Consider the following 18,203-nt stretch of genomic DNA (forward strand, 5'->3'; position numbering starts at 1 on the left):
GCCAATAACCCCATGTTTTCCTAGTGTTAAAAGATAATACTACCATCTCATATCATTAATAACCATATTTTTTTCCATTGAATTTTACTTAATGTCTACTTACCTGTTAGGTAGAGTTCTAAGTGCTTTCGTGTACATTATTTCATTAACTCCTAAAAATCAACTAAATACATGGTAACTATAATTAAATTTATGCTACAGGTTTGACATGAACTTGTATAAGGTAACATGCGAAAATAGTTTTGTGAGCTTCAAAGCAAAACACAAGCAACCGTATTCACTTGTCATTCATTTCACTAACAAAATACACTTGTTTAAGAAATGTTGAGTCTGTACTTACAACTTACCAGCATGTTAGTAACTTGAATAGGTCTATTTACTCGCTAATATTAAGTTTCACTATTAAACTAACATCTGAGTGTTGCTTGGCTTTCAGATGGCTGTGAATGAAACCCTGGATGAGATGGCATCCAAGTTGCTACAAACTTGTTTTGTGAGCGCCTGGATTCCAAAATACAGAAGAGTACCCAAGGTCTAAGGGGCATATATAAAGCATAATCCGAAAATAAGTACCACTTGAATTGTTTGGGAGAAGAACAGAAGGTATATATTTTCGCGATGAGATGTATGGAAGATTTTTTAAGACTGTGATTCATGGAAGACAGAGCTGTTATTACTCACCTAGGAAAATCTAGAAATTCATACTTGAAAAAATTGAGAACCTGTACTTTGTTCAAGGAGGATACAGGCAGATAGGAATTATATAATAACCAATAGCTTTCTCAATTATCACATTAATCTATCAGTAATGAAAATGGAAAGAAACAAAACTAAAAACAGAACAGAGAGATATCATCTAAAATCCTAAGGGATACATTTATCAGGTATTTTCAAGGACATTTATGATGAAACCGAAAACCTACACAGAAAGATAAAAAAAGAAACTTGAAAAATAGTAATAAACACATATAGAAAGAAAAGGCTCAATATTGTAAAGTTGTTAATATTTAATGAATTAATTTATAGTCATTTTGGAATTAAAAGTTCTAATATAACCTAATGTAATTTTGATAAATTTAATAAAGTGAGGTGATGGTAATCTTTAAAAGTAAACCGCAATATATATGGCATAAAATCAATGGCTAAGGAGAATAGGGAAAACAATTGAAGACAGGATTTTCATTACAATATGGCTGTAATAATTTAGACAACCTGCTGCTGGCTCAATCATTGGTCATCACAGTTTATTTGAGAGTTAGCTGCAGCACAAGTTGATATTTGGCAGAAAACCATACATAAATCCTCAATTTAAAACATATACCCAAATCCAGCCCACAGGAGTCAAAATTTAAATTTCGTAATTTTCAAACATTAATCCATAAAGCAACCTGACTTAGACATCTGTGATGTACTCAGGTTTTATATAGTGTGATGAAAAATGAAAAAATATATTTATACAATATTCCCCATTGTAAAAATAAACCTCCAAATACCTTAGAGTTTGTATTGATGTGTGTGTGTATATGTATGTCTATATTAGGGGTTTTTTTGAGCATACAGAAAAGTATGGAGTAGATGCACTAAGGAAGCAATCTTCACTGTTTATAAAAGGACTGGAGAAATATATGGGGTGGATGGGAGATCATTACATTTTCATTTATGTGTCTTTATATTATTTACTATTTAAAATGAGCAAGCATTTCTCTTCAAATAAGACACGATTTAAAAAGAAAATACAATGTTGTTAAAAACAAGAAGAAATTTTGCTTAATTCTTCTGTGACTGACAAGCAGTACACTTAGTGCTTTTATGTGGATTGCTTTGCTTGATCTTCACTCACAAAAAGCACATACCAGTAGTATAGTTAATTCTATGTTACAGATTTGTCAGGGTGACTTAGCAAATTAATGTGGGAGAAAATTATTACTGAAAGAGTTTACAATGCTCTGGTCCAGCTCCCAAAATAAAACAAATATGAATAAAAGTAAAATAACTAAAAATAAAAGCGTTTTCCCTGCTGGCTTTTAAGATCCTATTTAGAAATCTATTTGAATTGTTACTAAAGTTAATCACCTTATCAACCTCCAATTTTGTAAAGTAACATATATAGTATACTTCTCAGTTCATAAAAGAGACAATTAAAAATCCTGTTTATCTGTATATATTTGAATACATACAGACATATCTATTTTTAAGTTTCTTTGAGCAAAGAGAATGATTAGGGAATATACCACAATTGTTAATATTTCTTACTAAAAGAAGCGTAAGGCGTAGAGGGTTGGTGTAGGTAAGAAGGCAATTGCTGATTTTTATTATATGCCCTTACCTACTGCCATTTGAGATGGTGAAAAGGAGCTATTTTGTTATTTAAAGTAATCAGAGATAAAGAGATAAAAAAGGAAGATTCTATAGGAAAATCATTTAATGTGGAAATTTAAAAGGTCACTTAACTTCTAGAAACCATACATTTTCTCGTCTGTAAACCAAAGGTATTAACCATACTTATTATTAAAAGTGGACAAAAATAATAGCAGTAAAGATTATTAAGATTTAAAGACTACTTACATGACAGGCCGACTGCTTGGTGTATGTTTGTGGATAATCTTACTTGAACCTTGTAAAAGTTCTGTGGTACACACGATATTATTAATTCTGGGGATGCAGTTTCTCTTGGAAATTGGGAGGAGATTAAAAAAAACAAGGTATTAAATCACCGTGTTTGCTTCGAAGCCAAAATACACATTTAATTATGTTCTCCAATTATCTACATTATCAGAATGTGGTTATCTGGAATAATCCTTTGTATTCTCTGTGAGTAACTACCACTGTTCAAATTAATTGTCATTTTATGCCAAAAGGTCTCAGATGAAAGTGAAATGCAAGAGACGCCACAGGCAAACTCCGTGAATTGGCTGCCATGTGACTCTGAACTGACCAGGTGAAGACCAGAATTTTAGAATAGAGGTGAAGATCCCAGGTCTGAAGAACATGAGTAAGAAGTGTTTAAGAGTGTCTATTCCGTGGATCTACATGTCTGTCTTTTTGTCAGTATCACACTGTATTGTTTGCTGTACCTTTGCAGGAAGTTTTCAAATTGTTCAGTGTAAGTCTTTCACTGTTGTTCTTTTTAAATATTGTTTTGGTTTTTACAGGCCTCTTGCATTGCCATATGAATTTCAGAATGAGCTTGTCAATATCTGTGAAAAAAGACAGCTAGGATTTTGATAAAGACTGTTGAATCTATAGATCAATTTGAGAGTATTGCCATCTTAATGTTACTGATTCTTTCAAAGGTTCCTCCATTTGTTTAGATCTCATTGAGTATCTTTCAGCAATATTTTATAGTTTTCTGTGTACAGGACATGGGCTTTTTTTGTGAAACACATTCCTCAGTATTTTATTCACTTCAATGACATTGTGAATGGAATTGATTTATTCATTTCCTGTTTGGATTGTTAATTGCTAGTATTTACACATACTTTTTTTTTTTTTTTAACTTTTAAGCGTGTTTTTTCCAGGACCCATCAGCTCTGAGTCAAGTAGTTGTTTCAATCTAGTTGTGGAGGGCGCAGCTCACAGTGGCCCATGTGGGGATCGAACCGGCAACCTTGTTGTTAAGAGCACCGCGCTCTAACCAACTGAGCTAACCGGCCACCCAACACATGCTATTGATGTCTGTATGTTGATCTTGGGCGCTGAGACCTTGCCGAGCTTGTTTATTAGTTCCAGTTTTGTGTGTGTGTGTGTGTGGATTCCTTAGGATTTTCTACATACAGGATTATGTTTTCTGCAAATAAAGACAGTTTTAATTCTTCCCTTCCAATCTGAATTTTTAAACACTTCTTTTACTAACCTAACTGTGTTGGCTAGAACCATCAAGTACAATGTTAAATAAAAGTGATAAGAGTAAATATCCTTCGCTTGTTCCCGATCTTGGGGGGAAGGCATTCTTCCACCATTATGTCTGATGTTGTTAGCTGTTTTTTTTTTCCCTCTGTTTTCCTGGTACAACCTAAATATCGGGGGTGCCAAACAAATGTATACACATGACTTGTATTCATCTTTTGTTATCGGTATATATTGAGTATTACAATTTTAATACAGTTTTTTCCTTTCTTAAAATGTGTCCACATTTTTTTGGCACCCTCTGTATTAGGTTTTTGTGGGCAGGCCATTCTCAGCAATGTTGCCCCTCCCTCAGCTATAGGAGACCCCTAATAATCTGAGCCCAGATCATTGTCCTGTCCCTCCCCCAGGAGTAGAGACTATTTTTCTTTCCCTTATATTCAGCTTCAATGGATTATTCCATGCCCTGGGTAAAGCAAGATTTGCAGCCCTACCCCCAGAACCTTAAGACATTTGTTCCACAATAGAAAAGACTTTTGGCAGCGCTTCATGACTTTCTCTTAACAATGGCTGCTCACCTGGTCCAAAACTTACCCCAGTGTTTCTTCTCATGACTTTCGTGGAAATTACCTTGCAAATATTCATGAGCTGTCCCTCAAGGTTTCTATACCCTCGTGAGGAGTCCGCACGCATTCTTTTGTATTTCATTAAAAAAATTAGTTAAAAAAATTAGCTGAATGTTTCTCACCTGTTTATCAACGTAGTACTAAAAATTATATCCAGCACAATAAAACAAGAAAAAATAAACAAATGCCATGCAAATTAAAAAGGAAGAAATAAAAGTGCTTTTATTTGAAGAAAGCATGGTTTTCCACACAGAATACCAAAAACAACTCTCTTGAAATTAGTAAGTGAATTTATATTGACAAGGTCAACATACAAAAATCAATTGTATTTTGATATACTAGCAATGAACACATAGAAATAAATATTTGAAATGCATACCATTATAATCATTCAATATGAAATACATAGGTGTAATTTTTTTGGAAATAAGATTATATTCAAAATATAAAAAGCAATAGACAAAATGCTTGGTACAGTATCTCATGAATAGTACACATGCAGATATTCTTTGAATGAATAAAAATTAATTATTATTATTATTTTTTTAATTTATTTTTAATTTATTTGGGTGACAATTGTCAGCAAAATTACATAGATTTCAGGTGTGCAATTCTGTATCACATCATCCATAAATCACATTGTGTGTTCACCACCCAGAGTCAACTCCCCTTCCATCACCATACATTTGATCCCCCTCACCCTCATCCCCCACCCCCCAACCCCTTAAAAATTAATTATTAATATTTATAAATTAATGAATAAAAATATGCCAGGACTTATATGTAGAAGTCTTTGATACACAGAAATACATACTGTATTCTTAATATAAAACTTTATATATATCAAGTTTTGGAGTGAATTAACAACTTTGCGATGGTGATTCTTCCAATTCATGAATATATGTCTCCATTTATTTAGATATTCTTTGATATTTTTCATCAATATTTTGTAGTTTTCAGCATACAACATAGGTGTAATTCTAACAAAACATATACAAGGCTTGTATGCTGTATATTCATTGAATTGGAAGATATTCTTAATTCCCCTCCCCCCAAAAAGAACCTGGACCTAAACTTCACAATTTATAGAAAAATTAACTCATCGCAACCAAATAACAATCCATAACTCACATAGATTTTAATTAGCTTACTGAATTATTTATGGTCATTAAGTTACCACCTAAACTATATCCCTGATACTCACTCAATAAGAAAAATATGACTTTTTAATTACATTTTTTATGAATAGTTAATTTTTATTTTAATATAAAACATGCAATGGAAAGCACATGTGCCTGTAATACTTTCGAATATATTCTATCCTGATAATTTGCTTACATACCAACATGATTTTATGTATTTTGCAATAGTTTGAATATTGCTAATCTTGAGAAAGGTTCACCTACAATACCAAATAGATATATTAATTGTGCTATTTTTACTACTGCAAATAATTTTAGTAAAATTTGCTGTTTTTCTAATGAAAAAACAGACTTCCAAGCCTATATTAAATGACAACTTCATGTTAGTTTTAAAAGCCAAATAGCTGCCATATATTGATCTCCACAGTCCCCATAGCAACCATGTGATACTAATCTTTTTAATAAATATTAAAATCTCAACCAAACCATTGCACATTGTGCAAAGAAAATAAAAAAAGATAAGATTTTATCGAATCAATCTATTCAGGAGGAAATTCTTCATAAGAATTTTTAGGATTTTTGGTTAGAATTATAGTCACAATAATATTGAGTAATTTATTAGAATAACAATTTAAGGAAATATATAAACTCAAAATTACTAGAATCAGTTTTTTGTAAAAAAGGGAAATTATCCATAACGTTCTTTAAGAACGTTTATGTATTTATTTATAAAGGAATTCATAGAAACTAATAGTCTGATATGTTTTTGAGTTTATAGATTATTATTCATTAACATTATAACAGTAGTGAATAGAAAAGTAAATGCTAAAGGGTTTTCTCTACTGCCTTTATAGATATTTCTATATTACTGAAAATAATATATTTATTAATGGAATTATGTGGAAATACCTCAATGTGAACATAATGTGACATCAGGGAACACTCAATGCTCTTGAACTTTTTCAGCATCAGGTTTCACTACTACAAAATTAGGAGATAAATAAGTGTGCAGTTACATATACAAGTTAGGTAAGTTATTTAAGGCAGATATTAGTGTTTAAAATTATAAATGCCTATGGGCGGCTGGTTGGCTCAGTTGGTTGGAACACAGTGCTCCCCACAACTAGACTGAAAAACAATGACTTGACTTGGAGCTGATGGGTTCTGGAAAAACACACTGTTCTCCAATATCCCCCCATTAAAAAACAATTATAAATGCCTATAAATATGTTTATTTATTCAATTTGAGGTTATCTTAAAGTCCGTAAAATATAATAATACAAATGCTTCAGTGACTACATAAATTATTCATTTTGACCACAAACAGATTTCAATTGGAATAATAAGGTTGTAAGCCAGCTCCATATTCTTAATATTTTCATTTAGATTTAGAATCATTTAGATTTCATTTTCATTTAGATCAAAAGCCTACACTAAATTAGTAAAGACATTGCACCTATTTCTTTAAGCAAAACATGCCAACTTTTGAAAAAAATCTACGTGGAAATGGTGAGAAAAATTACCATTAAATAGCATAGTCAAAAATTTTGTAGGATATACTTATACCAAAATAATTTTCTTTATCTAAAATTCAAATGTAACTGGGCATCTTCTATTATTTTTTGGTAACTATAACAACCATACCTTTGAATAATACAGATTTAGGAAAACATACATTTATTGTATGAAAATATGACAGTGAATCTGACACTCCCAAATGTCCCTTCCAGTTAGACGGGAGAAACTGTTTCCTACCTGCGTTTCTTTGTTCAGAACATATTAGTTAACATTAAAACTATTAACTACCAGGTATTGTGAACAGAGATAATAGAAACATCATTAATATCGAGTCAACTTAGATGATTGAAGAATACAAGTTTTGAGGGGACAGTCTGCGGCGGGTAAAATAAACTCTAGTTCCTCAGGAAATAACATTTTAAAATTAGTTAAATGTTTCAAGGACCACATTGAGATAAGAGAACAAAAAACCCATAACTAGTGCAAATAGAAAGAGTCGTTTTTCATAGGGACTTATGTGCACAAAAACAATTTGTCTTAGGGAGTTAGAGTGAAATAGGCAATCCGCATTTCCCCCTGTGTCTTGCTCAGAGTTAAGAGGATTATAAATTTGCTTTCATCATTTTGAGACTTGAAATGAAATACCATAATAGAGGATTTTCTAGTATGAGCACATTAGTTTAAAGTCACTTATCTTCCTTCTCCTCTTGGAATTCACAAGGAGAATAAGGCAACAGAAATGCACACCTCTTATATGAAGCCAGCAGCAGCCGAAACCCCAAACAATGAAAAGCTTTCAGGGTTGCCAAATGCAGTGGAGATAGGACAGTCGTATGACCGGGAGTAAGTAGAGAGGATATGCCACAAATGCAGATCCCAGAGGTATCTGGCAATGTACAGTTTTTGAATTTGAAGACAGGAGCCTGAGTTGAAATGAGTATCTCCCTGTGTGTAGCAATGGGAAGTGTGTCCAAAGGCTGGAGGTGTGATTTTGTTCTGAGAGGCATAGAGCAATCACATAGATAAGAAATTTTAGTTTGAGGAAATCTTTCAGGAGAAGCAAGAAGAAATGAAAAAAAGAAAAAAGAAGCTAAGATATATGAATTGGTTTGTTACTACCTGGACAATAGAACCCCAGAAAGATAGAAATGAAAATGCAGAGAAGGATTTGCAAAGCCAATGGAGATAAATTTCTCAGACTTAATGAAACATAGAAGTAACAAAATGGAAGAAATTCAGAGTATTTTAAAAATGGAAAAAGAAATAAATTGCAACACACAGACATTACAGTAGAGTGAATTTTTTTCTAAATGTCAAAGAAAAGGAGGAAATTCTAGACACTTAGAGACATAAAGCAAAAGCAAGAGTCATATTGATATCAGATGTTTGAGTAGTAGCACATAAAGCAAGAAATTGAAGAGAAAGAATGTAATTTTTTTTTTAAATTTTCATTGGGGAATATTAGGGAGCAGTGTGTTTTTCCAGGACCCATCAGCTCCAAGTCAAGTACTTGTTTTCAATCTAGTTGTGGAGGGCGCAGCTCTCTGGCCTATGTGGGGATCGAACTGGTGACTTTGGTGTTATGAGCACTGCACTCTAATCAACTGAGCCAACCAGCTGCCCAAGAATGTAAAATTTAGTATACGTTTATCCAAACTGTCATTGAAATATAAGTGCAAGATGAAATTATTCTCAGGCATACAAGCCCTAGAAGTTTTGTTCCAAGATATTTATAAGCAAAACAGTACTTAAATAAGAGGAGAAAATATTCCAGCAGTTGCTTAAGGACATATAGAAGAAAAGGTGATAAATTATATTAAAGTTCGTTGTGGTAAAACACAAGTAGATGAGAGAGGGAAAGAGAGAGAGAGAGAGAAAGAAAGAGAGAGAGAAGAGAATAGCCATGATTACACTGAAATAAAAGTCTATAAAGTATTAACATGAATAAAAAAAGACATTAGTGGAAAACTTGTTGAGATCTAAAAAAAACCTGGATTTTTGTTAATAGTAAGCTACCAGCATTAATTTCTTAGTTTTGAAATATGTACCATGGCAATATAAGATATTCACATTAGTAGAAACTGGGCAAAATTGTACTATATTTGCAACTTTTCTGTAAATCTGATGTAATTTTCAAATAAAAAGTGTGCTAAAACACCAAAAAATTACTCAGAATGGAAACAAAATGTAAAAGTATAAAACTTAAAAAAAAAATAACATAGGAGAAAAACTTCAGGATCTAGGGTTTTGTGGAGATTTATTAAACATGACGCCAAAAGCATAATCCATAAAAGAAAAAAAATGACAAATTGGACTTTGTCAAAATTAAAAACTTTTGTTGTATATAAGACCTTTTAAGGAGGATAAAATGATAAGCTACAGACTTAGAGGAGATGTTTGAAAACCACATATGTGTCAGAGGACTCATCTCTAGATTACATAAAAAACTCTCAAAACTCAACAATAAGAAGAAAAGCAATCCATCTAGAAAATGGGAAAAGATATGAGACATTTCACTGAAGAGGAGATAATAGGTGGCAAATAAGCTCATGAGAGGATATTCAATATCACTAGACATTATGGAAATGTAATTAAGGCCACAATTAGATATCACTACACAAAGAGCTAAAATATAAAATAATCACAACACTGAACGCTGACAAGGATGCAGAGAAACTAGGTCTTTTATACATTGCTGGTGGGAATATTAAACGGTACAGCATCTCTGGACAAGCGTGGCATTTTCTTAAAAATTAAACATACCTCATCTCACAATTGCACTCCTGGGTACTTATCCCAGAGACATGAAAACAAGTTTACACAAAATCCTGTACACGAGTGCCCATAGCAGTTCCAATTGTAATAGCCAAAATGTGGAGACAACCAAAACGGTCTTCAATAGGTAAACAGCTAGAAACACTGTGGTGCAGCCATTATAGAATTCTACTCAGGAATTACACAGCAGCTTGGTTGGCTGTCAAGAGCACTATACTGCACGAAACAAAGCCAATCTCAAACGGTCACATATTGCATGATTCCACTTATATACCACTCTTGAAAAGACAAAACAGCGGTAGGAAACAGATTAGTTGTTGTTGCGAGTTAGGTACAGGGGGTGATATGGAATGGTTGTGACTATAAAGCAGTAAACTGAGGCGAGGTATTTTTGATTCTGGAACAGGTTTGTATCTTGATTGTGATAAAATGACACAAAACAAAACACACAAATTATGCCACTGTCAAATTATTTTTGATATTGTAGTTTAACTGTGAAAGATGTAACCATCCAGGGAAAGTGAGTGAAAGGATACACGATACCTTTCTGTACTGTCTTTGCGACTTCCTGTGTATCTGTAAGTATTTCCAAATAAAACCTTTAAAAAAATGTTAGGAGAAAACTTATCATACATGAAGACACACGAAATTACTGAACTTGTTTATTAGTCATGATACGCATTTGTCTAATGACATATTTTTTTAATTGTAGGGGACCAGGAAGTTAAACCTGATTAAGAAGAAGATATGGAACAAATAACTTTCCCATATATTCTCCAATTTTCCTAATTATGTTGAGATAACAGTACATTTATTGCTAAAAATAGAACCACCATATGATCCAACAATTCCACTTCTGGGTATTTATTTGAAGAAAATGAAAACACTAATTTGGAAAGATATGTGCACCCCTATGTTCATTGCAGCATTGTTTACAATAGCCAAGATATGGAAACAATCTAAGTGTCCATCGATAGATGAATGGATAAAGAAAATATGGCTATATATATATATATATATATATATATATATATATGCTGTATATAATGGTATATTATTCTGCCATAGAAAAGAATGAAATCTTTCCATTTGCAACAACATGGATAGACCTTGAAGGCATTTTGCTAAGTAAAATAAGTCAGACAAAGACAAGTATTATGTGATCTCATTTATATGTGAAATCTAAAAACAAACAAACAAACAAAACAAACCCCCCCAAACCCCAAGTTAATAGATACAGAAAACAGACTGTTTTTTTTGCCAGGGGTAGAGGGGTGGGAACGGATGAAGGGGGTTAAAAGGTACAAACCTCCAGGTATAAAATAAATGTCATAGGGCTGTAAGGTGTGGCATGGTGACTATAGTTAGCAATACTGTGTTGCATATTTAAAAGTTGCTAAGAGAGTTCTTAAAAGTCCTCATCACAAGAAAAAAAAATTTTGTAACTGTGTGGTATTGGAATAATGATAGAAATATACAAACAGAATGTGAGAGTCCGGAAATATATATATATATATATATATATATATATATATATATATATATATATATATAGTAAATTTCACAATCATTTTGGGAAGCAGCTTGGCAGATTCATAAAAAGTCACATATATTATCTACCGTATAATTGATCCATTCTAAACCTAGGTATTTATTCAAAAAGCATGAAAACATGTGATGCAAAGAATTATGCACAAATGTTCGTAACAGCTTTATTTGTAATGGTGAAAAACTGAAAACAACCCAAATGTACACCAACAAGGGTATGGATAAATAAAGTTTGGTATATCTATATAATGGAATACTATTCAGCCCTAGAAATGAATGAACTATAGGTACACATAACAACATGCATGGATTGATTGCAAAATAATTACGCTGAGTGAAAGAAAGACAAAAAGGAGTGCAAATTGTGTGATTCTGTCTATGTATATCTCCAGAAAATTCAAACTGATTTATTGTCACCTGGCTTCTCCTCCGAGGATGCTGCTTCCTTTGGATCCTTCTCAAGTGATGGCTGTTTGTTCTTCCTCACTCCTGGATCTCATGGTACTCACCCACCCCATTGTTACTTCCATACCATTCTCTCCCTCTCATGCCTTAAAACCCCAGTTGTAAATCCATTACTTTTAAAACTATACCAACTATACCACTCACTTTCAATCCTTGTTGCAGTTATTCAGAGACTCTCAGCATCCCTCTAAACCCATTTACAAAATGACACTAACCTAGGGCTGCAGGTTGGCTCAGTTGGTTAGAGCGTGAGCTCTTAACAGCAAGGTTACCAGTTCGATTCCCTCATGGGCCAGTGAGCTGCGCCCTCCACAACTAGATTGAAGGACAACGACTTGGAGCTGATGGGCCCTGGAGAAACACACCGTTCCCCAATATTCCCCAATTAAAAAAAAAAATTAAAAAACAAAACAAAGCATGACACTAACCTAATTCTCCCAGCATTCCCTCTCCTTAGGAGTTGTATTTTTCACAATAGCATGTATTACCACTTGATATACGTACAATGCATTTTATTTCTTTTATTATTAATTGTCTACCACTCCCCTCTAGAATGTAGACTCTACAAAGACAGGAATTTCGTCTGCCTTTAAGCATCGTAACCCCAGCAGTGAGAATAGTGCCTGGTATATGGAGGTACTAATTAAAATTTCCTAAATGCATAACTGTCTCAGAAATAGATCTTATCTAGGAAATTAAAATATTCATACTGAATATATACTATTTGATTTGGAATATAAAAAAGTGATAAGATTAATAACACTTCCAGAAATAATTCTTGGACTACATAAATCTAATAAAACCCCCTTTAAATTATCTCTAACATCCATTTAGGGATCCATTTAGTAAAATATTTAAAGAGGAAAAAACTATGAGGGAAATGTAAATTATAAATTGGTAAAAGTAAAATTAATTAAATAAAATTAATTGGTAAAAGTATAAAATGACTTAAAGACAAGCAGAAATTTTCTGTCTTTTAGCTCCCTGTCTTACGCTCAGCTGTCTCATATGCCACACTTTTTTTTCCCTCCTCTTAAGACACTGTTCCCTATTTTCTATGTCTACATTAGTTTATGAACTTACATGGAGAACTTCACACTTATCCCTGTGAAATTTCAAATTGACTTTGGTCCACCATTAATTAAGAAGATGTGTTTTAAAGTATCTGTTTGGCTGCAGTTACTTGTGCAAGTAAGATGAAGATGCTACTTTTTGTTGAGATATAATTGACACATAACATTGTATAAGTTTGAGGTATACAACGTAATGACTTGATATATGCATGTATTACAAAATGATTACCACAATAAGTTTAGTTACTATCCATTGTCACACATAGTTATTATTTTTTCTTGTCATGAGAACTTTTAAGAAAACATTGGGGGCTGGAGGGTGGGGGAAATAGTAAAAGGGTACAAACTTTTCCTTATGAGATGAATAAGGTCCGAGGATCTAATGTATAACATAGTGACTATAGTTGTTAACACTGTATTGTATAATGGAAATTTGCTAAGAGTGTGGAACTGAAATGGTCACACCAAACTATATATACCATATCTATTATATATATATATATATATATATATATATATATATATATACCATATATATTATATATACCATATATATTATATTATACATGGTATATACATAATATGTATGATAAATTTATATAGATATTGATAGTGGGGTAATGGATATGTTAATTAATTAACATGGGAGGAATCCTTTCACAATGTATATATATACCAAATAATCGTGATGTATACTTGAATATCGTACAATTTTATTGTCGATTATACCTCAAGAAAGCTGAAAAAAATAGAAAACAATTTATATCATTCTTTTTTTGGGACCTGGCAAAAGTCTTTGAACAGTCACTAATATCCTCCTTTTCCTAAATGTATTAAAATTATTGACTTTTATTAAGAGAACCAAGAAGAATAATGATCATCATAATCATTTACTCAGTGCCTACTCACCAGTCACTCAGTGAGTTTAGTTTATATTTTTTGATCATTTCATTTAATTTTGACAATTCCAGGATCATTTACATATTTAAATGATGAATAAGTTTGAGGGAATTTACGTCTAAGATGCAAAGTTTGTGTCTTTCCTCATTTATTTCCGTATGGGCGTCCATTTGTACCATCACCATTTGTTGATGATGACTAAAGACCACAAGACTAAAAAGACTGAAAGACTATCCTTTCTGTCTTGCAGTGTCTTTATTCTTATGACGAAAGTCAAGTTGTCCGTATTTGCATAGGTCTCTTTGTGGATGCTCTATTCTGTTCCCTTTATCTATGTGCCTATTTGTTTTAAAATATCATGCTCTCTTGTCAATATCCACAAAATACCTTGTGAGATTTCTATTGGGATTGCACTGGTTCTTTAGGTCAATTTAAGAAGAATTGACATTAATAATAATTGCCTTTTGATTGTAAACAAGGGATACAACTCAATTGATTTATTGTTCTTTCATCACTTTCAAGAGTGTTTCATATTTTTTCTCACAGAGGTAGAGATTTGTAAACATTTTGTTGGATTTACACTTTAGGATTTTCTTTTTAGGCGTATTATAAGTGGTCTTGTTTCTTTCATATTTCAGTTACTTGTTACTGGTATATAGAAAATCAACCGACTTTTGTATATTGATTTTGATCTTAGCTTCATAGTATCTCTATAAATTCTCATGTAAGCACAGAACAATGGGTTCCATTTCTGTGTGAAATTCCCGAATTGAAGTATTGAATAATCTCCGTGCTGAATTTCAGGGATTCAGCAAGAGGCAAAGCACTGAACAACTACGGTAGGTTTGCGCTTCCTGCGGGGCCAGTAGGGGGCGCGCGAACCCTCCATTTCTGGCCTGCGTGACGCGCATGCGCGGTCCGCCCACAGATGTCGCCACCTGGTCCACAATGAAGACGAGCATTTAGTTTCCTGAGGACCAAGAAGGTGCCCCTACAGCTCTACAACTTCAGGACAAGTTGGGGCCACGTCAGGGGTAAGAAAAAGTTTCCTGTCCATGGCCCTTACGCCTGAGGAGGGGGCTTTGCCCCAGTTTCTCCCGGACGTTTTTCTAAATAGTGAGTATAGAACTTTTCATTTTCTAAAATGTTACCACTTGCTTTCTGCTTTACTTTCTCGTAGAGTATGTTAACAAGAACTAATTTGCAAGATTCTCCATTCACTGAGAGTTTTTAAGGGTCGAATTCATAGCATCCTGTACTTTAGCATCCTTTTAATCCTGTATCGGATTAAAAGTTAGTAGTTAACTTTTTCAGGATTGTTTCTCGGGAGAAATCCCAATACAGTTTCAGACAGAGGGAAACGCATAAACAGTCTTGAAATTCATATAAAACTTCAGACTAGCCAGCCTTCCATGGAATCATGTCGTTGCCCGAGGCAAAGGAAGAAAAGTAGCCCCTCAATGCATTCTTTTGTACTGTTAATTTTGTACTCAACACAATCATTTGCATTGTTAATTTTTCTACCAAGGACTGGAGGGAGAGCAGATCTGTGCTTTATTCCCACTCAATTCTGGAGACCCCCCCAAGCGTTGCCTTGCGGAGCAATACTCAGAAAGGTGCAGTTCATATTGTCATCTGTGTGAGGCCACCTTCCTGGATAGAGCACTGCAGGCGGTGTGGCTGAATATGGCATCCCCTTTTTCTCTTCCTCTCCCGAAAACTTAGAGGTATAATTTTCATACTGTACAATTCACAGGCTTAATGTTGTACAGTTCAATGAGTTTTAGTAGGTGTGCACCCATCACTACAAATTTACAAGATTGCCTTCTCTCAGAAAGAAACCCACCGCCCATTTGTACTTGGCTACCTGTGGTATGTACTCCCAGCCCCAGGCAAACACTGACCTATATTCTTTGCTTTAGATTTGAATTTCTGAGCACTTCATCTAAATGGAATTGTACCATGTGGGGTAGTTTATGCCTGTGTTTTTCAATTACATTATTTCAAGGGACATAGATGTCGTAGCATGGATCAGTACCACATTCGTCTTTATGGCCGGGATGCTGTTCCATTGAGTGGAGAGATGCCATTTTGTTCATCTGGCCATCAGTTGATGGACATTGGGATTGCTTCCATTTTTTTGGCTGTTAGGAATATGAACAATGCTACAGCGAACATTCATGTGCAAGTTTTGACCTATGACCTGTGTTCATTTCCCTTGGGTATGTAATTAGGTGTGGGCATACCCACTTGGAAGGAAAAATCGATGTTTAACATTTTGAGGAATAGCTAAGGTGTTTTCCAAGGTGGCTCGATGAACCTTGAAAATTTTATGCTAGGTGAAAACACAGATATAAGACGGTGCCCGTGCCTTGCACCGCTCCAGAGACCCTTCCCTTGGCTATCTGAGATGGGCCACACTCCACATACGGAATCGAACAACTTCGATGGTTGGCTCAAATATTTGGTATATCCTAGTGCAGGGTTAGGAATGAGGACCCAAGATGCTATGGTGCACGAACACTGGGCAGGGATGGTCTGAGTTCAAGTAACAGCTTGGCAGCGTGCAGGCTGTGAGATGCCAAGGCAGTTGTTAAACTTCTTTTCCTTCACTTTTGTCATTAGTAAAAAGGGGGGTATATTCCAGCTTCTCCGTCATAGGGTTCTTGGAAGGACTCAATAAATGCACGTGTGTGAACAACTTCAAATAACCGTTGGCACGTTATAAGCATTAGTGTTGATGGCTGTCCTCACCATTTATGTTGCTGTTTCCTTGGGTAAGTCCCCAGTCCATCTGTGACTGAGGTATCAAATTTGTGAAATGAAGATAGTAATGCACTGACTACACATGGCCTCTTCCAGCGCTAACATTTTTAACAATTAAGGTATAACTACCATAAAACCTATCCTTTGAAGCCTGCAACTAAGTGGATTTCAGTTTATTCACAGATTGTGTAACTATCACTACCGTCTTATTCCAGGATGTTTCCATCACCCCCAAAAAGAAACTCCATTCCATCAGCAGTCACTGGATATCCCTCTGCCCCAGCATCTAGCAACCACTATTCTACTTTGTATCTCTATAGATTTGCTTATAAGGGACATTTCACGTAAATGGAATCATATACTATGTGGCTTTTGTGTCTGTGTTATTTCACCTAGCATAATATTTTCAAGGCTCATTGATGTAGCTTGTATGAGTACTTCATACCTTTTTATGAACACTATTCTATTGTACGGATATGTCACAATGTGTTTGTCCATTCATCTGTTTATGGTCATGTGGTCTAGTTCCATTTCTTCGCTCTTATAAAGAATGGTCTGATGAATATTACTGTACAAGTTTTTGTGTGTGCATATGTTTTGACTTCTCTTGGGTATATAGTTAGGTGGAATTGCTGGATCATATGGTAACTATGTTTAACGTTTTGAGGAACTGCCAGGCTTTGTTCAAAAGTGTCTTCAATATTTACATTCCCACCAGCAATGTTTTCTTAACAGCCTTACAAAGAATTGCTATTGTCTTATTAAAAATTTTCAGCTATTTTGTTTTTAGGATGCGTGGTGTTGCATTGTGGTTTTGACTTGCATTGCCCTATGTCCCTAATGACTGATACTGAGCATTTTATGTACATATTGGCCATTTGTTCATCTTCTTTGGGGAAATACCTATCCAGATTCCTTTTCCATTTAAAAAGATTAGATGTTTTTAATTGTTAAGTTGCAAAAGTTATTGGTGTATCCTGGATAATACTGTTTCCCTGAAATAAGACCTAGCTGGACAATCAGCTCTAATGCGTCTTTTGGAGCAAAAATGAATATGAGACCTGGTATTATATTATATTGTATTATATATTATACTATATTATATTATACCCAGTCTTGTATTAAAATAAGACCTGGTCTCATATTAATTTTTGCTCCAAAAGACGCATTAGAGCTGGTGATCTGGCTAGCTCTCATTTTCGGGGAAACACGGTGTGAACGTTTGTGACAGAGTTTGCCTGGATGTGGTGTTGACTTCTAGTCTCCTCCCCGTGATAAGAGTGAACCTTCTGTGATTGATGAAACTCCCAGGGAAGGGATTTATGACAACTGAGTTCCTTTTGGAGGATCTGTCTTTAGACAGATAAGGGGAGTTCAGAGAAAAGTCTTTCTCCCTAAATTTGCTATTTATCAAAAGCCTACAGTCCCAAATTATCAAAATACCAAAGTGGCATATTTGGGCGTGGCATATTCTGCTCCCCTTCAAGGACTTCCTTGATCACTTTATTTAATTTTGCAACCAGTGCTCATACCAGAATTCAGAT

Source organism: Rhinolophus ferrumequinum, chromosome X, assembly GCF_004115265.2.
Source record: "Rhinolophus ferrumequinum isolate MPI-CBG mRhiFer1 chromosome X, mRhiFer1_v1.p, whole genome shotgun sequence".
In the NCBI taxonomy this organism is placed as follows: domain Eukaryota; kingdom Metazoa; phylum Chordata; class Mammalia; order Chiroptera; family Rhinolophidae; genus Rhinolophus; species Rhinolophus ferrumequinum.